Source organism: Dendropsophus ebraccatus, chromosome 1 (genome assembly GCF_027789765.1).
Source record: "Dendropsophus ebraccatus isolate aDenEbr1 chromosome 1, aDenEbr1.pat, whole genome shotgun sequence".
NCBI classification, from domain to species: domain Eukaryota; kingdom Metazoa; phylum Chordata; class Amphibia; order Anura; family Hylidae; genus Dendropsophus; species Dendropsophus ebraccatus.
In genome coordinates, this window is record NC_091454.1 from 101,640,273 (window position 1) to 101,665,435 (window position 25,163).

The following is a 25,163-nucleotide window of genomic DNA, read 5'->3' on the forward strand; positions in this document are numbered from 1 at the left end:
TCTTTCCCTGTATACAGACCCCACACACTAGTCCTCTCCCCCTGTATACAGACCACACACACCAGTCCTCTCCCCTGTATACAGACCCCACACACCAGTCCTCTCCCCTGTATACAGACCCCACACACCAGTCCTCTCCCCTGTATACAGACCCCACTCACCAGTCCTCTCCCCTTTATACAGACCCCACACACACCAGTCCTCCCCCTGTATACAGACCCTACACACCAGTCCTCTCCCCTGTATACAGACCCTACTCACCAGTCCTCTCCCCTGTATACAGACCCCACACACACCAGTCCTCCCCCATGTTACTGTGGATATTGCAGGGTAGTGTCTAAATCCCATACAGCAAAGGGACCTCACTGGGTGCGCGCACACAGCTCCCAGGCAAGCCCCACCCCGGCCGAATTTAATTGGCTGCTCCACTCCGGGCTTCCTATCAGTTAAAATCAGACCCTGCCGGACCCCTGACCCTAATCCGAGCGTTTAGTATTAGGGTTAGGGTTGGGGGTCGGATTAGGGTTACGTCCCACTGATTTCTCATGTCTAACCCTCCCCACAGCCCCAACCCTAACCCTAACCCTCCTGATTAGCACAAACCCCGAGGGTTAGGGTTAGGGTTGTTGTGTGGGAAGGGGATAGTTAGATGATTTTAGGAACCCTAATCCGAACCCCAACCCTAATCGTAATACTAAACGATCGGATTAGGGTCAGGGGTCCGGCAGGGTCTGATTTCAACTGATAGGAAGCCCGGAGTGGAGCAGCCAATTAAATTCGGCCGGGGTGGGGCTTGCCTGGGAGCTGTGTGCGCGCACCCAGTGAGGTCCCTTTGCGGTATGGGATTTAGTCACTACCCTTTCTGCAGGAGTGAATGGTGCAGCAGCTCACTGCTTCCTACTTCCTGCTTGTAAGGTCAACACAACTCCTTCCCTTCTGGTCGAAGCCCCGCCCCTCCTGCTGAGATCACACTGACTCCTCACTCCTGACCAAGTCAGAGATCAGAGTCAGAGATCAGATATCACTTCATTTTGTTACCTGAATACTGCAAGCTAGGGGCTGCCTGGCAATTGAAGTAAAAGTGAAACTGAAACTGAATGGGGACTACTAACTACTGACATTTCACAGATCAGATATTACACATTATTTAATCAGAAGTCAGGTATAAGTAGTCAGAGTCAGTAATCAGAGTCAGTAATCAGAGTCAGTAGTGACTAATCAGAGTGAGTAGTCAGAGTGAGTAGTCAGAGTCAGTAATCAGAGTCAGTAGTCAGTAATCAGAAGTTAGAGTCAGTTATCAGAGTCAGTAATCAAAATCAGTAGTCACTTTTGTGTCAAAATGATTCTTGACTTTGACCTCTGACTATGTCCTAATATGGACACTGTACGCACGGTGAGATGGCTAGTCCAGGAGGGATCTGTTGCTCAGCAGTGCTATGCTGCTGAGTTATTATTTATTTTTACCGGGCCTGGATTTACATGGAATGGCAGGTAGGTTTTGGTAGTGGGACTTGCCATTCCCTCCCCCCCCCCCCGATCCAGTTTGGGTTTTGCCATCAGGTGAGCAATCAGCCTGAGAAGGTAAGAGCTCCACAGAGATGCAGGTAAGGTCTCTCAGCCAGGAGTGAACAGCCTGCATGCTGTGTTTGCTGGGAGCTGGAAAGAATACTGCCGCTGCTGGGGCTTATTCATACCGTGCGATACCACGGATTGAAGTGTCAGACAGGTGACCTGCTTGTTAGTAAGTGCCTAGACGGGCAAGACCTTTTTGTTTGTTTTATTCTTAAAAAGCACGGTGTTGCTGTACTTATGTTCTCTGGACCGTTTATGCTGCCAATAAACGCCAAGCTGTTATTCTAAAAAGCCAAGTCTTGTGAACTGTGTCCAAACACACCATCCCCCTGGAAGATCCCTACAATATATATATATATATATATATATATATATATATATATATATATATATATAATGTTTTATTTTTTTTATTTTTCTTTAACTGTGTCCTTCCAATCCCAGATGACCATAATTGTCTTTGTAGTGAGACTTTGACTTCACCTCCCTCAAGGGTATTGCTCCAGCTGGCCACCTTCTAGACTACATTGTAGAAGGTCTTTGAGGAACAAGGCCATATCTTCTCTGCAGTATTTTTAATTTTGTTTTTCCTCTAGGTTCGCCCAATCAAACGATTAACGATTTGGTTATTATAACGATCAGCGTTTAAACAGAGAAAAATCGTTAAAAGATTCGTAAGAAAAATCGTTATTGCGATCGTTTTTAAGATCGTTTAAGCCCATCTTTTACATAGGGTGAATCTTTGAAAGACTGTTTACACAAAGCGATCTGCGAATATTTAGCGAACGACGGACGACTATTTGAGAACATGTTCAAAGATCAAAATGAACGTTTGCTGTGTTTACACGAAACAATTATTGCTCAAATGCGATTGTTATAGCGAAAATTCAAAAGATAATCGTTCCGTGTAAACCCAGCATAAGGCTAGGTCACACAAAGTAAAATAAAAGCTAAATATGGCTAATTTTGAGTTAAAATAATCTGTGATTTTTTTTTTTTTTAAGCCATATTTTGCAGAAGCAGGTTGTAAATAATGTTCATTTTTTGGATGGTCATAATCAATTACGCCCATAGTTCTATACTGCGCACAGCTGGTCAATTTTCAATTGACTCCAAGGGGGCGCATCATTATATTGAAAATACATTTACCTCAAAATTAAAGGAGTATTTTACCGCATGTAAATATAGCCTTAAAGACACATACCATTAGTAGATAATTGGAAATTATTTAAGATATCAGATAAATAATTCTATAGGGGTCATTTACAATAATATGTTGAAAAAATAGCATTTGTTTATCCACGTTTCACACCTGAATTGTCAGTTGGCATAAAATGATACCTAACTCAGTGCCCCACAGGTTCCATAGCCCCCTGCTGCTCAACTCTACTCCCTGCTTCTAAAATGAGGACTTGGAGCACCACCAGCCTGCTCAACAGTTCACTGGCCACAGTAGTGTTCCATTTTGGCCAGTGATTGACTAACCAGGCAGGCCGTGCTCTGGAAGTAGGCAGAAGAGATGATCGCCATTGCCCCTGGGTAAGTTTTGCTTGTTTTCTATTTTTACAGTATGTCCAGCAACACACAAAGCATTATTTTACAGGAATACCCCTTAATCCATTACAACATAATCTCATAAAGATTAGAGTAAAATTAGACTGTAAAAAATGAGATGTGGAGTTCAGAGTTTGGTTTCTTTTGTGGAAGAATTCATGTGTCTCTGCCCTGACCTTTAAGGGTTCGTTCACACGTACAGGATCTGCAGCAGATTTGATGACGCAGATTTGAAGTTGCAGATTTAATGCAAAGTAAATCTGGGCCATCAAATCTGCTGCGGATCTGCTGCAGATTCAAATCTGTGCCATCAAATCTGCTGCAGATCCTGTACGTGTTAATGCACCCTTCAAGGTATCTAGGCTGCTGTAAGTGCTAATGCATGGTGGCATTGCATCTAGAAGAAAGGCAATGTACAATGAATGTCATCACACGTTTCTCTGTATTTTATGCTTCTTAATAGGCATACAAACAGTACTAAGTAATCAATATTGAGCTAAAAAAATAAATTGAACCATTTAATAGATTGTTATATGTTTAGATAGATGTTCTAATCACAATAAAAAATTAAGGTATTGCATAGATGATTGGTATGTATAGACTGTTTGATATGTTCTTAATGTTAGACTTCTGAGAAAACTGGATGATCTGTTACACATGTGGTAAAGTAAGGTGCTGATTCCTTCCCTTGACTGGGTAGCAGACTACTTTGATATTGCTTTTTTACATACATTGTTCAATGGTTTGTATACCTGCCTTTCACATTATGGTACTGTAGGCTACTATGTCTGCTTCCTTTAGAAATCTGACATGGATTAGGTTTACTTTTCAAGAGGGGACTATGGTGTTCTATAGAGATGAGTGAATCACTCATCTCAACGAAGTGAAGCGCTTAGTTAGATCTGTGCTCCTCTCATCAAGCTGCCGACCTTTTAGTGCTGCTCCCCTTCCAGGATGCCTGCAAAAGCTGGATCCAATCTTAGGAAACTTTTCCCAGTTTCCCAGGATTGGATCCAGCCTTTCCCTGGCACCCGGAGTAGAGCGGCAGGGAGCGGAGCAGCACTGTAAGGCCGGTGGCTTGAGCTGAGAGTAGATCAAATGAGACAATTCGCTTAGTTTATATGAGCGATTTGCTCACCTCTTGTATCGTACAGGTAAGGACAGGGAGGTATAGACACGACAAGACAGTGGGCCCTAGGTCTGAACCCACCCACTGTCCCTACCAGCTTGCCTCAGTCGGCCCCAGGCGACCGTGGACAACCAAGTTAACGTTCCCTAAATTGTGCACACGGAACAAGACAGACAAACAACATCAAAGAATAGTCAAACAAGCCGGGTCAAAAATCCAAACAGGCAGCGCAGTACAAAATCAGCAAGCAAACGGGTAGTCAAAAAGTCAGGCAGGAGGTCAGGTATCAAGTCGAGCAAAACAGAGGGATTAGGAGTGGGGATCGCAGGAGTAGACAAGGGAAGCTGGGATCAGGGTATTAAGCTAATAACCAGCGCTGGAACTCTGTCTTAGCTTCCTTTTATACTGAACCAGAGCCCAGTCCGAATCCCCATTGGATCGGCGCTTAGATATCCAGGTTCCAGAGAGGTAGAGATTCCTGTCAGTCTAAAGACCTACTCAGCTGGAAAAATCAAGTCTCCTAGGAAATCAGATTAACTCCCGCATTGCCAGGTAGCAGAGAAGCAAGCGGGTGTGGCACACAGAAGCAAAAACAGGTTCAGTTCACACCAGGTTACAGCACAATCCTGACAGTACATATGCGTTATTAAGTCATATAAAAAGATTTTTGTCTGTATATAGTATTTAACAGTGATTGTCCAATATTGTACAAGGTAAGCAAAATTAATTTTCCTCTTTTCTGAGGGCTCTGGAGTGTTTTCTGCTGCTCCAAATAAGTAAACAATCAGGCAGTTTAGCTTATGCACTTTCCAGTCATTAAATAATTATCATTTTTTACACAAAAGTCCCAGATAGGTGGCACTTTAGCTATGTTAATTATGTTAAAGTGACTCTGTACCCACAATCTCACCCCCCCCCCCCCCCAAACCACTTGTACCTTCGGGTAGCTGCTTTTAATCCAAGATCTGTCCTGGGGTCCGTTCGGCAGGTGATGCAGTTATTGTCCTAAAAAAATACTTTTAAATTTGAAGCCCGTGCCAAACGGGAGTATCTGTGCCCTATCTTTGCACCACCCCTCCGTCCCTCCTCCCCGCCCTCTTTAGCATTAGGAATGCCACTGAAACATTTTCTCCATGCTGAACATTGCAGAGGTCCTTAACGATCCAGCCCATGTGCCGGGCTGCCACAGGTGGGGAATAGGAGGCAATCTGCCTGGAGCATTCCTAATGATGAGGAGGGCGGGGAGGAGGGACAGAGAGGTTGTGCAAAGTTAGGGCACAGATACTCCCGTTTGGCACAGGGCTTCAAGTTTAAAAGTATTTTTTTTAGGTCAATAACTGCATCACCTGCCGAATGGACTGCAGGACAGATCTTAGATTAAAAGCAGCTATCCGAAGGTACAAGTGGTTTGGGGGGTCAGATTGTGGGTACAGAGTCGCTTTAAGGCTGGGTTTACACTACGTATATTTCAGTCAGTATTGTGGTCCTCATATTGCAACCAAAACCAGGAGTGGATTAAAAACACAGAAAGGCTCTGTTCACACAATGTTGAAATTGAGTGGATGGCCGCCATTTAATGGTAAATATTTGCTGTTATTTTAAAACAACGGCTGTTGTATTGAAATAATGGCAGTTATTTACTGTTATATGGCGGCCATCCACTCAATTACAACATTGTGTAAACAGATCCTTTCTGTGTTTTTAATCCACTCCTGGTTTTGGTTGCAATATGAGGACCACAATACTGACTGAAATATACGTAGTGTGAACCCAGCCTAAAAATGTTTAATATGGACCCATTGGCAATGAAGTCTGTGTTCAGGTCCAAACGCCGACCTGAAAAACGCCAAGTTTCACTAAACACTGTTCATGTGCATCTGTAAAAGCCTCAATTACTGTTACTGCTACAGCGTCAAATGTGGCAACTGTTTGTAAACGGTGAATGCATAATCTTAAGTGCCCATTGTCAGATTTTTGTCTCATTTGGAGCAGCAGAACATCCTCCAGAGCCTTCTAAGTTGGGAAAGTTTAATTAGGTTGCATTTTATCTTATACCTGCCTATTTTTTTTCTTTCTTTTGTGGTAGACAGTAGTAGTGGTAATATAATGCAACCTGGTTTGTGAGTGCCCACAAATAGTTTTTTTTTATTTTCTTGTTTGTTTTTTTGTTTTAATCCTTTGTAATATTACTCAGAGCTTGTAAAACAGAAAATGTGCTGAAAAGTTAGCATGTCCCATTTGAATTGTTCTGCTTTGTTTTTGTTTGTTTTTTTGAGAATATGAATGATAACACAACATCTTTTTTCCTCTGGTTAGTGGTTGTGTGAAGCCATTTATTGTCATACTACAATCATAATGACAACCAAAAGCATGCAAATGACCCTGATCAAAGGTTTACATACCCCAGTTTTAAATACTGTGTATTGCCACCTCTAACATGAATGACAACTTGACGTATTTTGTGGTTGTTGTGGATGAGGCTCTTTATTTTCTCAGATGGTAAATGCCTGGGCTGTCTTGCATGGGCTGTCTTGCATGGGCTGTCTTGCATGGACTGTGTGCTTCAGATCTCCCCTGAGTGGCACAATGATATTGAGGTCAGGAGACTGAGTGGGGTATGTAAACTTTTGATTAGGGTAATTTGGATGTTTTTAGTTGTCATTATGATTTAAAAAAATGGCTTCACCCAACCACTAACCAGGAGTGGAAAAAAAAATTGTGTTATCATTCATATTCTCTAAAAAAAAGGACACGAAAGCAAAAATTCTACCAGGGTATGCAAATGTATGAAACTAAGAAAATCTATATAGTAAACTATTGCCTATATTGTAAGATCTGTTAAGAAAGAGACATAAATGGTATTTTATTCAGAAGCACTTAATTTGTTTTTACGCTTGTCAGATTTCTGTTTAATGTAAGCATGCTGAGAATCAAGATTAAAACATTTCTTTTTCACTGACCAGTTATTGAAATGTCAACCCAGCTACAGAGTGCTTTCCATTTGCTTTAATGCTTGATGCAGCATTTAAAAGATGACTCCAGTGAAACAAATCCTCTAATAGTCACTGAAACATTGCTTCCATTAACTGCTCGTGATGTAGTCTGGTTTGAAACATGGAAAATGCTCACAGTGATTTTAGTCAAAGGAAAACACAGCAATGTCTCATATCAGAAGGGAATTTAGGAGGTCAATGAAACAAAAATGAAAATTCTAACTTTATTCCAAGGGAAAATAAAAATATTTCAGATTGTGTCTTATGGGGTTATGAGGTTTGTTAGGATCTTCTATTAAATACATACAAGGCACAGACAATAATTGACTTTAATTGAAATAGAATGTTTTTTGTTACAACTATAAGGGATTGTTCACCTTCTATGTTTTTTCTTTTTTTCCTTATAGCCGGAATACATTAACATGTTGCAGTATTCTTATAGCTAATTAAGCACAAGGAAGCAGAAGACTGCTCCCAAGACAACCCTTTAAAGGGAATGTACCATGAGGTACATTGCTTTAAGATTTCTACATCAATAGACTGGCACCGGCGTGGGGATGCTGGTTCCGTGATCCTTTTTTTAACCGCGGCCTGGTTAGTGCACACGGCGCCGGTCTATTCCTGGCCCAAAGCACTGGAGGCAGGCCTTCCCGCCCCCCAGTGTGATGTTCTGCCCTCCCCTCTGTGACGCAGCTCCATTAGAATCAATGGAGCCACATTACAGAGGGGAGGGGGTTTCGTCACACTGGGGACAAGCCCGCCTTCAGTGCTTCAGGCCAGTGGCCAGGAATAGACCGTCACCGTGCTCGGGAACTGGGACGCGGTTCAAAAAAGGACCACAGCACCGGCATCCCCACGCTGGTGCCAGTCTATTGATGTAAAAATCTTGAAGCAAAGTATCTTTTGGTACATTCACTTTATGGAGCACTATTGGTCAAGTCTTATGTTACCTTAAAACTTTCCTTTCGAAGTGACCAGTCAGCAGAAATGAGCAAATCAATGATTGCCAAGATAAGCAGTCACTAAAGATATGTTGTCAGAGTAGAAAACCTGTATTTAGCATTGACACTGTTTGCGACTTCTGGCAAATCTGTACAGTGTTTACAAGTATGTGGCTAAAAGTCTATGAAAAAAGTGGCAAAAATATTGATATACAGTAGTAAAAACTTTTTGTGGGTGGCCTGAGAGCTTTAGAGTAGTTGAGTTTCAAAGTATTGCCATAAGAGAGGTATTTCAAAGGTTGAAATGTTTTTTTAAAGACTGAATACATTTCTTAAAAGTTTATGTGTGTAAATATAATTTAACCCAATTATAATTGTATATTTACATCATTAAAATGAATATGTCTGGTGTGACATACCTCTTTGATACAATTCTGATGTTTAATTATGATACAGAAATTTAACACACTGCAAACCTAGTTTTACAGACACATAATACATGTACACATAATTAATTTAACAACAGGTTCCCTATTTGATGTGATGGATGCCAGCAGTATTGCATGTCATAGATAATTTCCATAATGATACTAAAAATTAAACATAACATTTGCCAAGTAAGACAAAGTGCTAAATAATTACCATCTGAAACTACAGCACACAGTAAGTACTAAGCAGTGCTAAGGATATGCTGGGAGTTGCTGTTTTAACACTGTAGAACTAATAAGTGACTACAGCACTGATCAGACACAGACAGGCTTGTGTCTGTGTGTATTTGGTTCCCTCTGTCTTTAATATACTGTAGTATTGGGTCCTCTCTGTATTCTAATATAGTTTTAGGCCAACCTCTTTGCAGACCCTATATAGTAATAGGTAATTTTTGCAGCTCTCATATAGTTATAGCCCCTCCATGCAGCTCCTGTACAGAAATAGCCCCCCATGTACAGACCCTGTATAGCCCTCTGTGAACCCATTGGAATAAAAAAAAATTCACTTGTCACACCTCTGCATTTCTCTAGGTGCGCACTCTTCTCTTTCAGAGCCCACAGTGTGTTACTGAGGCGATTCTTGTTCCGGAAGTCCCCAGCAGAGTATACGACAAGTCTGTTAGCAATGTCACTTTCTACAGTAGAAAACCTGATAAATGAAGCCTTTTCCTGGTCACTTTACTGTTTCTTGAGCTAAGATTGAAAGAATTATGTGATACAGTAGTCTGAAAAGACCACAGCTTCTCTTGCAAGCCACCATGCAGGCTTTGTTGTGTCCTTCTAACATCAATGCTTTTCCTCTCATTTGACAGCATATAAGCACATAGAAAAATACAATGACATGCAGGCCTATGTCACATACCATACTGAATGAAAAAGACTGTAATTGCCTGGAAAGCCTGAGGAAAACTAAAAAAGAAGATACCAGCGAAGAACCAAAATGTCTACTGTCAATCACTGACCTGATGATTATATAGGACTGTATCAAGATGAAGACTGCTTTATGTCACCATAATAAACCTCTTGCCTACGCTGGACTGATACAGTACATAGTAACACTGGGATCACACTGGGTTTTGATTGTCTTTTTAATGACAATAAAAAAAAAAAAAAAACTCATTTAACAGTTAAGTTAACAATGATGTTCAAATAAATCTTAGCATGTGCAGTATTATTTAACCCACAGCTTCAGTTCTTATTGGAGCATCTTTTATTAACTTCTAACAAATGTTTTTGGTAATTGCTGACAGGCTTCATATGCCCTTTTGATTGGAATCATTGTCCATTTTTCAAGTGCAAAAGCCTCTAGCTCAGTGATGTTTTGGTCGCTTCCATGCTACAACTTCCTTCTTTAACCTCCTAAGGACTCCCAATACGCCTTTTACAATGGCTCGGTGGTCATTGCCTATAGTGCAGGCTCAGAAGCTGAGCCCGCACTATATGCAGTGGGTGTCAGCTGTATGTTACAGCTGGCACCTGTCTGCAATTACTGGAGTGTAATTCAGTCTGCTCCCAGTTGCACTCATGATCAGAGCAGAGGTACCATACTTCTCAGGGCTCTGATCAGCACTTCCACAGCAAAGAAAGGGGGTGGCGATTGGTTGCAAGGGCTCATAAAGGGTTACACTTATGTTCAATGGCAGCCCTGGCTAGTTATATCAGTTATATTATGGTCTGCCGATTAAGTATTCCTGAGGCAGACTCAATCAGCAGAGCACCAATATAACTGATCAATGCTATGCAAAAGCAAAGCATTGAGCAATATATGCAATCTAATGACTGCATATTTTAGTCCTCTAGGGGGACTCAAACAATGTGAGAAAAAAAAATTAAAGTACAAAAAAACACTTCCCTATTAAAAGTTTAAATCACAAACATGTTAGATATCACCTCATGCAGAATTGTCTGAAATATTAAAATAAACCATTATTGATTCCGCACACTGATTGGCATAAATGAAAAATATCAAATGACAAAATTGCTACATTTTTTTGTCACATCATCTATTAGATAAAAAGCAAATAAAATGTCCCATCACCCAAGTCAGATCATAGCAGAGAAAAATAAGCCCTCCTATATTTTCGTAGATTAAAAAATGACAAAGTTACAGAAGTCAGAATATGGAGATTCAATACCAAGATTTATGCCAAAAATCTCGTATAGGGGAAGGAGTTAAATCCCACTAAACAATTTTTAATGGAATTTAAAACTGGTGACTGAGAAGCCACTGTAGGACCTTCCAGGAATTTTATTTGGATTAAACTTTGGCTGACTTGGAGATGTGCTTGGAATCATTGCCTTGCTGGAAAGTCCATTGATCACTTTTCAACAGTGGAAATCCTGTTCTTGTTTAAAATTACCGGGTGTTTCTGTGAAACCATGTTGTCTGGTATACTTAAGATTGCCAGCTCCTGATGCAGAAAAACATTCCCACTTCCTCAATGACTAGAGATGAGCGAACCTCGAACATGCTCGAGTCCATCCGAACCTGAACTTTCGGCATTTGATTAGCGGTGGCTGCTGAAGTTGGATAAAGCCCTAAGGCTATGTGGAAAACATGGATATAGTAATTGGCTGTATCCATGTTTTCCAGACAACCTTAGAGTTTTATCCAAGTTCAGCAGCCCCAGCTAATCAAATACCGAACGTTCGAGTTCGGATGGACTCGAACCCGGTTCGCTCATCTCTATCAATGACCCATCGTCATGCTTGACTAGTGAGATGGTATCCTTCTGGTTAAATTACCACTATGAATATTGGGGAAAGGGGATTTGATTTATCGAGACTGGTGTACACCAGTTGTAACTAAATTCCTGCCAATGACAGGCTCAGAAATCCAAGTCAGCTCTGAGCTGGAGTAGAATTTCACCATGTTTTACACCTGCTGAAAAGCATAAATCATAGCAAATTGGATGCAAGGGGAGGCCAAGCCCCCTGCACACCCTACCCACCCAAGGAAGTTCTTAAGTAAGCTGTTTTTTACCGATGTATGCAGACGCAGCAATGCTAAGTTCCACATACATCCTCAACCCCCACCCCCCATACTGTAGTTCTCTCTATGATCCCTCTTCAGTTCTGGTTGCCAAGCATTAAACATAGCATTTCTGAATGCAGCTGCCTCTCCTGCCTTTCCTATTGTTTATATACTACTATATCTGCTATACATTGTACATATACTGTATTTTTAAGAAATTAGGCATACAAATTACATTTCTTCTCACATGCACTCATGTATTTCTATCAATCATAATGTACAATAGAGAAAGGCTTGAGATCATAATTGGAAAATGTAAGTTAACCGCCAGCTCTTTTTATTTCTTTGTTCTAGTTATATGTTGCAAATGTTTTGTCAGTAATTTTTTCTGCTTGCCCAATCAGCCATGAATTTACGGAAAGTTGGCGTCTGAATATGCCAGTTATCCTGTCATATTTGTAAATGAAGATCATTGCAAAGCAGTTAATCCAGGCGTCCTGTAACCTATTTTAAGAGCATACTTTCAGCTAATCGCCGTAGCGTTTGTATTTCAGAAACTCATTCACATATAAAATGACTGCAGGCAAGATACAGTGACATTTAGGGAGCTAGTATGTTAGGAGAATATCATTATGACATTTATCATTTAGACCACATTACCTCACAACATAGCTAAATTAATCATGTACAGTAACATTGGCTGAGCCAGTATGAGATTAGCCAGCAGTGCAGACAATGGGATGTAAAAGGCTTTGCCACACAAACAATTGTTCCTGAGTCGCTCTTAAACAAAAGCACAATCCGGCAACAAAAGGCGATTGCAAACTCACAAGACATATAATTGTGTGGAGAAAAGAAACTGATATACATCTAACACACACTATAGGTCCCCATACACCTTAAATAACTGACGGATGGACAATCATCTAGCCGTCAGTTATCTCTAAAACCCGCCACCTGTCCGCCCTGTACAGGAATGTTCGGCACAACTTAATGTTTTTGTGTAATCTGAACAAAGGGCCCCACACACCTTATACCGGTGGCTACATCCACCGTGAGCAGCAGGTTCAGCCACCATTAGTCTAAGTTGTATGGAGACATTAAAGGGAATCTGTCAGCTGTAATTTACATTCCAATCTGCAGACACTATTAGGTAGATGTTAGGACAAGGAGACACATGATACCTTTCATATATTTGTCTGTGCTTTCAGAATGTAGAAAAATGCTCTATATTCTCTGGTACAAAGATTCAAAGAGGCTTTTCCAAGCTCCCAAATAGATGCAAGCTGGAATGCTTCCTCTCTCCCAAGCAGGATCAGGCATGGGAGGGCGAGTAAGGAGGAGTTACAGCTTTGTGCACTTCAGGAGCTCGGGAAAGCCTCTTTGACTCCTCATAATATAGGCATCTTTCAGTATTCTGGAAGCACAGACAGATATATGAAAGGTATCCTGTGTCTCGTTGACCTAACAGCTTTATAATAGTGTCCGCGGTTTATAACGTGAATTAAAGCTGACTGATTCCCTTTAAGGCCTCATCTACACCTCAGGGTTTTTTTCTGTCTGTAAATCAGGATCCTGATTTATGGACAGAAAAATAACCCATTGATTTCAATGTGGACATCCAAACATCAGTAAAAGTAGAACCTGCACTTATACGGTCTGGTTGTGCAGAGCATGGGCTCCAACAGAAGTCGGGTCAGTTTTAAATGGCAGCATACGGATGTACCATGTATCATCCTATCAGTCCTTTCAGTTGATGCCACACTGGTTTCTCCAGAATTTCACTGATCCTGATTTCTGAGGTCCCAGAGGAAAGACTGATGTGTGGATGAAGCTTATGACCTGACCTGTCCTATTTATATATTAATCTTGTATCCAATTTCCAGGAAAATATAAATTATTTAAAAAATATATATATTAATAATAATAATAATATAAAAAGCATCTAGTTTTAATCATTGCTCGCTAAAACTGTGTCACTGCACCCTTGTGTCTATGGCTTATAAAAAAAATTCAGTGATAGAACATTTTGTTGACACCTGCATTTTTTGTAAGCGTTGAATGATGGTTTTGTTGCTGCTTTTCGTCCCAAGTTTCTGGCTCTTTCCTATATTGACTTCACTGTCTGGAAAAAGGATTCTTCATGAAATTAGGTGCATGATATTAGAACCATTACAGAAACACGTTTTTTTTTATTCCACTGGGATGCCAGGGGTTTCTGGATCATTGTCAGAGAAAATGTGAAGACAGGTACCTCAGCTACTCCATGATTTAGTATTGTCTTACAAATCATGTTTCCTATAGGCCCAAGAGATGAGTTTGGTTTGTTGACTGTGTAGTGTAAATTGCTGATGACATCTTATTTTCCTGGTAACATGGTGACATTTTGCAGCCAATAATCTTACAAACATGTAAGAATGTGGTGGGAAAACACATGGTGTGCCCGCACTCCGATTAGCCATAGAGCACAACGAAGCCAGAAGCCGTACTTACCTTTTACTTTACGGCCGCAGAGAACCACAGCCATAGTGTATACAGTGTGTATAAACTACGGCCGTGGTTCCATAGACTGCTATACAATTAAACCCTAGACGACCCAGGACGTAGAGTTACGTCATGGAAGTCTGTCACCAGACGACCCTGGACGTAACTGTACGTCCTGGGTGGTTCTCCCGCTATGAAGCGCGCTCCGGAGCTGAGCGCGCTTCATAGCAGGTGAGGGCCGGCTGCAATCAGCAGCGGGCACCTCACCATTAATGACACGCTGCAGCGATCGTGCTGCCGCGTGTCGATTAACCCTTAAGCGCCGCGATCGCGCCACAGCGTTTAAGTGTAAGTAACAGGGGGAGTCCCCTGTCACTTACCAATAGGGACCCCCGCAGTGTGACTGCGGGGGTCACGATCGTTAAAACGGACCACCGGAGGTCTCTTACCTACCTATGTGCGGTCCGATCGGCGATCGGCTGTACTGAGCCTGCACAGGCAGGCTCAATGAGCAGAGCGCCGATAACACTGATCAATGCTATGCCTATGGCATAGCAATCATCAGTGTAGAAATCAAACTAATCTATGTAAAAGTACCCCAAAGGGACTTCAAATGTGTAAAAAAAAAAAAAAAGTTAAAAACACTATTACACTACCCTAAAACCCCTCCCCCAATAAAAGTTGAAATCATCCACCTTTCCCATTATATAAATAAAACATATAAAAATAAATAAATAAATCACAAATATGGTATTAATAAAAACCCGTAGGTGAAAAAATAAAACCCATTATACAATAGGCCCATTTTATTAATAATTAATTGCCAAAAAAAGAAAGGATTTCATAAAAATATATATATATAACATTAGAGAATCTGTGTAACCTGCATATGTTTGTGTTCGGACTGACCTATAGAATAATGGTATCATGTCGCTTTTACCATATAGTGCATTACGTAGACACAGGAACCCCCCAAAAGTTACCATATTGCATTCTATTTTACAATTTCACTTATTCATATCTTCATAAATAATATATTTGGGATTCCATCATACATGTTATGGTAGAATGAAAGACGCCATTAAAAAGTACAACTATTCCTGTAACAAATAAGCCATTACATGGCCCTGTAGATAGAAAACTGAAAGTGCTAGAGCTCTTAGAAGGGGAGGAGGGAAAAACTAAAGTGCAAAGATCAACATTTGCACGGTCCACTGGGTCATTTTGGGCTTAGTCCTCAAAGGGTTAAGCAGTGCTGTTAAACAACAAACATTGTTGCACTCTGCAACAATGGCCATTGTTTAATGGCCAAATACAGTGTGTGAACATGGCCCAATGTTGAATGGGGTATATAGAGCTGATCCACCTTCATATTGTGGGTGCTGATAATCTTAAACAGCTCACTCCTGACTACAATGAGTGGGAATAAAAATAATTTCAGCCACGGCTATTTAACCTACTTGATATTGTGGTCAATGTGACAGCATTTAGTTGAGGACACACCTGTGTTAAACCATTCAGCCTCCCACAATGCAATCACAGTGGGATACTGAATAACCAATAGGATGTTTAGGGACCTAGTGATGGCCCTTAAATGTTCTCTGTTAGGGCCCCATTAGAGGGGAAGATTATTATGCGAAAACTGTTATATCTTAGCAGATAGAGATGAAAAAAATAAACTTGAAAAGCTAGACAAAGTCGGTACAGCTAAGTGGGGGCGACATGTGTCTGAAAAAAATCTGACACATGAAATAGCAATTCATGACATAAAGTGTGCACAAACACTCAAAAAATATAAAAAAAATATGTATACTTATTTATAAACAATCAGACTATGTGGACACCATTCTACATTCTGCACAGTGTTGTACTCATGCAAGGTTAGTGTAGGTCTTCTAGCATTTACTGCAACCCATTATGTGACTATAACTATACCCTACGAAGTCCCTGCTTTTGTTCTCTCTTTCTATCTCTAGGTCCTTTTGACAAAATTGTAAAATTGAAGATGTATTGTTTTGAAAAATTAAGTATGGAAATATTTGAAAAGTACTTTTATTACACTTTTTTTTTCAACAGGTCTATGTAACTTTTTCACAACAGGAAGCTTTTATCATGTTTTACAAACCACCAAGGTTCAAGGAACAATGAGTCATACTACGGTAATACATCCAAGCATTCAGTATTCATTATTTCCTCATTAGATAATTGAAAGAATCTCTTACTGACAAGATGTTCACTGTAAATTTTCACTGACTATAAAATTCTAAATAAGTCATTTGTTCTGTCTGTCATTTTAATGCCACAGAGTTAAAGTTAAAGAGGACCAATCACCTAAATATAACTGTCCCTATTATGACAGTACATCTCTCCCTAACTCTATTCATGAAGATACAGACTGCATTTGCAGTCTGTATCTTTATACTTTACCTGATCCTCTGTTCCCTGGCTGTTCCGGTGGGCGCCGCCATCTTGATGACGTCACTTGCGTTCCAGCGGTGCGTTCCAGCGTGACGTCATCAAGATGGCGCCGCCGCCGGAACAGCCAGGGAACAGAGAATCGGGTAAAGTATAAAGATACAGACTGCAAAGGCAGTCTGTATCTTCATAGATAGACTTCATGAAGATACAGACTGTATTTGCAGTCTGTATCTTTATACTTTACCTATCCTCTGCTTCAGTGCCGCACGGCCGGGCGCCGCCATCTTGATTACGGGCCTTGCGTTCCACCGCTGGAACGCAAGTGACGTAATCAAGATGGCGGCGCCGGCCTTGCTGCACCGAAGAAGAGGATAGGTAAAGTATAAAGATACAGACTGCAGAGGCAGTCTGTATCTTCATAAATAGATTAGAGGAAAGGGACTAGAAAATACACAGCGATCTTGCGCTGTTTAGCGCGAGATCACTGTGTATTAACGGAGCGGCGGGCAAAGGATCATGGGAACCTTTCCTGCCGCTCTGCATGACGGGAGTTTCCTGTCTCGCGCCGGCTCTTTTGAAAAGAGCCGGCTCGAGACAGGAAAATAAAAAGTGAATAATTAAAAAACGTGACAATAAAAATAATGAATTATATTTACAAATGTTAATAAAATGATGATTTACATCTAATTAGGGAAAAAAAAAATTTTAACTTTCGTCCATGATTGGTTCTCTTTAACTGCCTAATTACTACAAAAAATATGTTAAATAAGATCACTGTCTTAAAACTTTAATAAATTGCACAATATAATTTTGGCAGAATTACAAATTCTTAATATACAGATTACATATATTTATTTCCTTGTCTGTCTATATATCTTTCTATCTATCAATTTTAAAAAATCAATAAGCCTGACAGTCCTAACATGTCTTTTTTTAATTTAAGTCATGAAGAGTCATGAAAGATATAATATACACTTTAACCAAAACGTTCAACAGGTTAAGAGGATTTTCACATAAAACATAAAATCATTAATACTGTATGTTAGTAAGCCACAGGTTGGTGTTATAGCCAAAGTTTAGTATTTGAATTTTTTGGATTTAATTATATCTTAAAGAAAATATGGAATCATGCCTAAAATGTAACTTTTAATCTGGTTATTTAAGATCCACCAATAAACAGTGCAATACATATGGATACACATGGCATAATAGTGATGACTATAACTGTACCTATAAATGCCTGATTGAACCAGGAGATATTAATTCCAGATGCGCATGAGCCCCCTTTTTTTAAACTTAAAAATATGACTGTTTATTGGTGGATCTTATGTAACCAGATTAAAATTTACGTTTTAGGCCGCTTCCTGGTGTCTGACGCGGGCTCGAGATGTGACGTCTCAAGTCCGCTCAGCCTGTCAGTAACAGAGGCGGGATCTGAGCTGACTTGAAACGGATCTCGCCTCTGTTACTGACAGGCTGAGCGGACTTGAGACGTCACATCTCAAGCCCGCGTCAGACACCAGGATGCAGCCGGGAACCGGAGCGCCGCGATATGGGACCCGCCGCTGGATCCGGGGAGGTGAGTGGATGTCTTTTCTCTCAGCCACCTCCTCCCCTGCCAGATCCCAAAATAGCCCCCCCGCTGGAGTACCCCTTTAAAGTGACACTGTCGTTATAACATTCAAAATCTAAATCAACAGTAGACGTGATATAAAGCAAGTTTGCAATTTACATTTATTATTATTTGTTGTTGTTATTATGCTGTAAAACAAAGCTGAACTTACCAGAAATCCAGGTCCAGTCTTCTGAAGGCAGATTTTCTGACTTGTACTGATTGAAAAAAAATAGACTAAACACAGTAATTTCGGCCAGTACAGAGAGTCACGGCTCAATGTGTTCATCAATCACAGAAAACAGGAACTACCGTGTTTTCCATGATAACTAAAAAAATAATAATAAATAAAAATTGCAAATCTGTTTTATATCACATCTACTGTTGATTTAGATTTTTAAAGTTATAACGACAGTGACATTTTAAAGGACAACTCCGGCGAAAATTTTTTTTGGCTTATTTAACACACATTACAAAGTTATATAACTTTGTAATGTGGTTAAATACCCGGTCTGGCCCCCTTCCCCCACTTTCCGACCCCCGACCCCCCACCCCGGAAGTTAAAGAATGTATACATTACCTATTACGGTCGTCACGGTCCTCTTCTCTGGTGTCGAGTGACTTCAGAGCTGGGGGGTGGTCCTCTTTGGTGTCTTCATTGAGAGTGAATGGGAGAGAAAAGGCTGCTGGTGCACATGCGCACCAGCAGCCTTTTCATTGGCTGGAGCGCATCACATGGCTTCCAGCTTGCTCAGCCCTGATTGGCTGAGCTTGCTGGAAGCCATGTGATGCGCTCCAGCCAATGAAAAGGCTGCCGGTGCGCAAGCGCACTGGCAGCCTTTTCTCTCTCATGGACCCGGAAGCAAGAGACATCGCTGGACGGCGGAGGCAGGTGACGGTGAGGCGGACGGCGGGCGAATGGAGTGGCGATCGTCACCGGAGGGATGGTGAGTATGGTGTCTGTGTGTGTCTGTGTTTTGTTTTTTTGGGGGGGTCCCGCAGGAGTTGTCCTTTAAGATTTGACTTGCAGAAATTTTACAATTTTACTGACACGTATCCTACTATACATATTGATATTCTATGGATTCAATTATAGCAACCATTTTGTAATAGAACTCTTGAATAGGCTTGTAGTAAACTATACTTTTAAAACAAATTAAGGACTTTTAGGAACTAGATAAACAATTGTCTCGCTCCTCATTTGCATCGTATTATTCACATAGACTCACTTTTTATGCCAACAAGGGAAGCTTGAATAAATATCTGTAGGGTAACCTGAAGAATCATGTAATTTCTAAATCCCTACCCTTGGGCCATTTGTCAACAAATACCGAGAAGGCCTTTGATAGAATAAACTGGGGTTTAAGAAGGGACACTTCTCTTTGTCCTTTGCCAACTACAATGGCCCAAGCAGGTGTTTCCTCTGTTCCCATCGATTTGTATGCTCTGTCTCAACCCCCCCTTTTGTCACATCCAAAATATTGATGATAAAAAAAGAATCCCCTTGGTGGTACTCACCACAAAGTAGCTGCTTATGCCAATGACTTACCTTCCCCTGGATCTCTTTCACCACTCTACTGGCCTACACTGCACTCTTGCACTTTTAAATGAACTACCAGAAATCAGAGACCATCTCCTCATCCTTGTTCTCAGACCTCCAGCACCCCCTTTTTCCTTTCACTAGTCGAGAGACTATTTGTCTTACTTGGGAACATTCTTTACTAGTAACCTTTCTTACCTTTAAAATGCTAACTTCCTAACTTTCCTACAATGGCTCAAACTGGAGCCCACGGAATGAGAAAAGCTAAATTGTGACATTAAAACATAATATTACATAAAAACAATTCCTAATACTAGTATTTTGACTGAAAAGTGAAGCGGCTATGTCTTTTGGAAGACAGGGATAAAAGAAAGACAAGAATATTGATGCTAAATATTGCAAGGTAGGAAAAGGTTAATATATTTTTATATACAGTAGGCAATGTGATTCCTTTAAATTTTTGATGATTTGCTAGATACAAACTATATGTAGTACTGGTTATGTTCCACATAGTATGTGACAAATCAATAAAACACCATTAAAAAAAAAGATTTATAAAGAGGAATCACTGATATCATCAGACAGCAATATAAAGCTTTCCTAATGCATACTGTATAAACAGTTTACTAACTAATATATAAAACTCAGCCAACAAAACCTCCAAGAATCCGCAGAAGAGATCAGCTGAGTTTCTTGTACATAAACATTTATGTCTTCCTCATCTCACATAGCTACTAAATGTGCTATTTTTACACAACTGCTCCAATCAAGACCCATGATTTTTATAGCTCTCCTGACAGCATTATGGACTGGAGGTATGACAAATGAAAATCAACAAGAAGGACAATAAGGAGAGTGAATGGGTGGATCCTTCTAAAGATGAAAAGGTCACATCACAGCTTATTTAAGTCATTGCTCCAAACCTTTTTTTATGCAGAAAACCATCCAGCATTAATAAAAATACTTCCTTTAGAAGAAATTCCTATGTCTAAACAAAGCTAAACATGAACACAGAACATGACATACAAAGTTTTCCAGTTTATTGCAAGAAAAGCTTACTCAAACAAGCGTTGTACAGTATGTACTACTACTTTTTCCATATACTAATTTCACTTATTTCAGTCTGGAAATGAATATTGGTGACCTAAACACCATATTTATGAAGGGGAGCAGCATGGGCCTTTCTGCTGCCATCAATGTTCATGTCGGAAACTGCGCTCCTGCTCTGATCCAGCACTGATATGAGCAGCCCCATGTTATGTATTGTATATTGTTATTAGCATATAAAGTACATGGGAGAAAGCTGCCTGTCAGTCTCCCTCTGTGCGTGGCAGCCTCTGCACAGCAAGAGATGATTATTTTTACAGCTCACTCTGCTAGTGGCTGTAGCGGAGCAAGCAATGATAAAAATCAAGCTCACTGTACTGAGCCCGCAACTCACAAAATGGCAGAAACAGGCAGCCTCCCCCAGTATTTTATATTTTCTAATAAGAATATACAATATGGGGGGGTTGCTCTGTTTCACTAGTGCTGGGACCAGAACTTGGACAACTCTGCAGTTCCGGACACAAAAGTTGGTGGCTGCAGAGAGGCCTGCATTGCCCATTTCTGCTTCCACTCAACATAAAATGAAGTTAAAATAAAGAAAAAAAAACTTATTTGAATGAGTTCATATTGAAGCATAATAAACTTTATTAAAGCACTGTATTAAAAAAAAAGGTAAGGTAAGGATATGTATGTAAAGAAGGGGTCCGTGGAGCCTCAGTTGTGAGTCTCAAAACACGGGAATACATATGTATGTACGGTACCCTTTATATCACAAAATGGGGGGAGGGTATAAAAAATATAACAAGCTTTCATACAGCTAAGCCAAGGGAATAATATTTTTACAAATGTTTTTGTTTCTATTCTACTTATATTTTCTGATTGATTTTTTTCTAATTTGAGTTATTATGGAGGCAACAGCATTTAGAGATAGAAATTTGAAAGAAAAAAAAAAACACCACCAAAAAGGTCTTAGAAATATATGGTTAACATAAAATCCTAGCACATTACCTTTAAAAAGTTAAAGGCCATATGCCTTGCTCGTACCTGTAAGCTGAAAAACATATTGACAGAAGCAATAAAAATATTACTAAAAGAAATATATTATAATCACTTCTGGTTAATATACTAGATATCTAAAATATGAATAACCCAATGTTCCATAGCTTAAATCTAAAATTTATAGCACAGCACTATACTATGCCAGGGATCCATAATCAATAATACATTGGCATGCAAACACACTCAAATTGATCAGGTTATAAATATGTGTGCCAGTAAAAACTTTTACAATATAAAGTTCAGACATTCTGTTTTTCCACTTCCTGAGGATGTTAATCCACATCCTCACACATATTATACAGTGTCTAAACCTTGAATTCTCTTTATCGTACATTGTACATCTTTTATTTAACGTTGAGTGAAGGTCATTTTGTATAATATTAAATGTTGCATGTTTCAGCTAGCTAAGTAAGCAAATGTATTCAATTTAATGTGCTAATTTTTACATTAAAGAAAGTGAAGAGGAGCAGTGCTGCAAAATTAAAACAGATGAATATTCATATTTATGGTTGACTTTGATTGAGGAAATATGGATTAGATTAGTTAGAAGAAATGTATTATTTACTGGTTTTCTTGATTAATATAATTATTACTAATATGAAACAATTGTGATAACACTGTACATAGCGTAAACTACTGTTAAATCTATTTTTTTTTAAATCAGGCTTCCCACCTAAATACATTGCTATCATCAAGTTTTACATAATTAAGGTCATCGCTTTATACTATTCTGCCAGCCCTTCATTGATAAATCTTCTAATACCCAAAAAGTCAAGGCTGGTGGTGGAGAAGCCCACATATGACTTGTGGGTTCAGTTACCATGACAGTGATGACAGGTACCTTTTAAGGTACGGATTCTAATGCTTGGCCCAATCCTAGAGAAAGTTGCATGTTTTTTTTTGTGATATATAGAGTCACATAAGGTGTATACTTCTACATGGGGGGGGGGGGGTAAAAAATGCATTCTTACTAGAGATGAGCGAACCGGGTTCGGGTTCGAGTCCACCCGAACCGGAACATTCGGCATTTGATAAGCTGTGGCTGCTGAACTTGGATAAAGCCCTAAGGCTATGTGGAAAACATGGATATAGTCATTGGCTGCAGGGCCGGATTAAGGTTGGTGGAGGCCCCGGGGCGACAATCCCCCCCCAAAAAAAAAATAAAAATAAACTATACCGGGATTTATACAGATGGCTGCTTACTGTAGGTGAATTAGCACAGACCCCTCCTCGCTCCTGGCTGTATGGGTCAGCATTATTTTCTGTTATGCACGTGGTCACTAGAGGCTGCAGTACAGGGGAAGATGCCAGGCCCTATAGACAGGAGCAGAGGGGGGGTGGACTAAGTATGAGAATGTATTCCCACATTGTGTTTGTGTTAATAACGCAATGTGAGAACACAGCACTTTCTGCGTGCTGTTGCTAACTGTGTTAGGGCCCTATTACATGGCCTGATATCCTGGGTAAGCAGCACCGTTCTGCTAGGGTTCGAGCTGGTGGGGGCCCCTAAGTGGTGGAGGCCCCGGGGCACGTGCCCCTGGTGCCCTCCCTTAATCCGGCCCTGATTGGCTGTATCCATGTTTTCCAGACAACCTTAGAGCTTTATCCAAGTTCAGCAGCCACTGCTAATCGAATGCCGAACGATCGGGTTCGGATGAACTCGAACCCGAACCCGGTTCGCTCATCTCTAATTCTTACATTAAAAATTCGAATATATTACTTGATTTTTGAAAGTAGCTCAGACTGTTTAAAAATCTCTAGTTTTACTTGTCACAATTTTTATTTTGGCTTTGATTTTGGGGTATTTGACAATTTTTTCTATTTTTGGAGCATTTGAGCCATACCCTCTTTTATGCCAAATCAATTTCCTTAGGGGGCATGGAGACTGGTAAGTATATTTTTATTATTATGTTCCTGCACCACACGTTTACCTGAGATTTGTTAGTTTCACGACACTTCTCTTTTCAAGAAACTTAAGTGGCACAGTATGCTGTTTGCATAGAGTGACTGACAATAGGGATGGTCCGAACCTGCCGAGGTTCGGGTTCGTATGAACCTGAACGCTCGGCAGCAGACGCCTGCTGTCTGCCAGCTCTGTGGAGCGAACGGATACAGCGGGAGTAACACCTTGAAAACTGGGATACAGCCTATGGCTATGGCTGTCTCCCAGTTTCCAGGCGGTCCTCCCGCTGGATCTGCCCGCTCCACGGAGCGGGCAGACAGCGGGAATCATAACCGAGGGTTCGGGTTCGTACGAACCCGAACCGAACTTGGTTCGGACCATCCCTAACTGACAAGTTACTAGCAGTGAGATAGCATCACTGATCACATACACAGCTCTGTGCATAGTCGCTATTGTAATGAGAAAGGTTGGGCGCTGGTTATATTTGGTGTATGTAGGGTGGGGCCAAGGTACCCCAGTCCGACACTGAAAGAATCACATGACTAAATTAAAAAAAAAAAACACAGGGGATAAAACGCCAATAGTAATTTACACAATAAGCTGAAAACAGCAGGAAAAATGGCAGGGGAAAAAAACACCAAAAAGCAGAAAAGTTTTCAACAATAGAGATGAGCGAACCTCGAGCATGCTCGAGTCCATCCGAACCCAAACGTTCAGCATTTGATTAGCGGTGGCTGCTGAAGTTGGATATAGCCCTAAGGCTATGTGGAAAACATGGATATACTCATTGGCTGTATCCATGTTTTCCAGACAACCTTAGAGCTTTATCCAAGTTCAGCAGCCCCAGCTAATCAAATGCTGATCGTTCGGGTTCAGATGGATTTGAACCCGAACCCGGTTCGCTCATCTCTATTCAACAATCTTGGTTCAGATTTGTAAAGAATTTGCTGCAGTGTGGATTTTGAAATTAAAGGGTTACTGTAGAGATTTCTTTTCCAAATCAACTGGCAGCAGAGTGCACTGTCAGACTGGAAAGAATACACCACTTCCTGCAGGACATACAGTCGCTGATAAGTACTGGGAGACTTGAATTTTTAAAATAAAAGTACGAACTACAAATCTATATAAATTCTTGACACCAGTTGATTTGAGGAAAAAAAAAACTTTTAGCCGGAGTACCTCTTTAAATTAAATTAAAAGTCAATGGGGAAAAATCTGAAAACTATTTAGGTCCTGTTATCACCAGGTTTTTACTCTTTCACTCCCTGAGAGATACCTCCCCATATAGTTATAGAAAAGGACACTTTATACCATCTGTCCTACACAAACTTACAAAATTCATACTGCAATACCTGTAGTATGCTTTTCATTCTGAATTATAATGTTATTTGTCTAGAATGTGGAACACTTTAAGATTTTATGTTTCGCTAAAGGAATCCTATTGGGACT

At 40.4% G+C, this 25,163-nt stretch overlaps 1 protein-coding gene and 1 long non-coding RNA gene across 4 annotated transcripts in view; one reads left to right on the forward strand and one right to left on the reverse strand.

The window, feature by feature from the left end:
• The window catches only part of LOC138796544 (uncharacterized), a 48,636-nt gene extending 38,804 nt beyond the window's left edge, over window positions 1-9,832 (forward strand). Inside the window, exon 3 of the long non-coding RNA XR_011363773.1 lies at window positions 9,490-9,832. This is a non-coding gene — a long non-coding RNA (uncharacterized lncRNA). The remainder of the gene's footprint in view (window positions 1-9,489) is intronic.
• IMMP2L (inner mitochondrial membrane peptidase subunit 2) overlaps window positions 1-25,163 on the reverse strand; it is an 816,543-nt gene that overhangs the window by 315,986 nt on the left and 475,394 nt on the right. The window lies entirely within an intron of this gene.